This window comes from Penaeus monodon, chromosome 30 (assembly GCF_015228065.2).
Source record: "Penaeus monodon isolate SGIC_2016 chromosome 30, NSTDA_Pmon_1, whole genome shotgun sequence".
Taxonomy (NCBI): Eukaryota; Metazoa; Arthropoda; class Malacostraca; order Decapoda; family Penaeidae; genus Penaeus; species Penaeus monodon.
The window spans coordinates 11,220,090-11,220,329 of NC_051415.1; the positions used below are offsets into that span (position 1 = coordinate 11,220,090).

General features: G+C 45.0%; 1 protein-coding gene across 1 annotated transcript in view; it reads right to left on the minus strand.

Moving 5' to 3' along the window:
* LOC119592519 (adenylate cyclase type 1-like) overlaps nucleotides 1-240 on the minus strand; it is a gene marked incomplete in the record, with an annotated part of 97,990 nt that overhangs the window by 52,087 nt on the left and 45,663 nt on the right.

A 240-nucleotide genomic window follows, 5' to 3' on the forward strand; every position in this document is an offset into this window, starting at 1 on the left:
GACGCGACAAGTGACCAAGAACGCGAAGTACTCCACAGAAGACTCTAAAGACACAAGTAAATAAGGATGAGGAGCAGCCGCCATCCCTCCCTAGCCCTGGAGCTAAAGGCAACTCCATCAATCGGTTTAATACATCCTTACTTGACACGGATCGCGCATTTGGACCCGTACGAAGGAGAAGCTTTTTAATCATCAGTCATTTCTTTGAGTGTTGTTCTTCTTCGTTTTCTTTTTTCATGT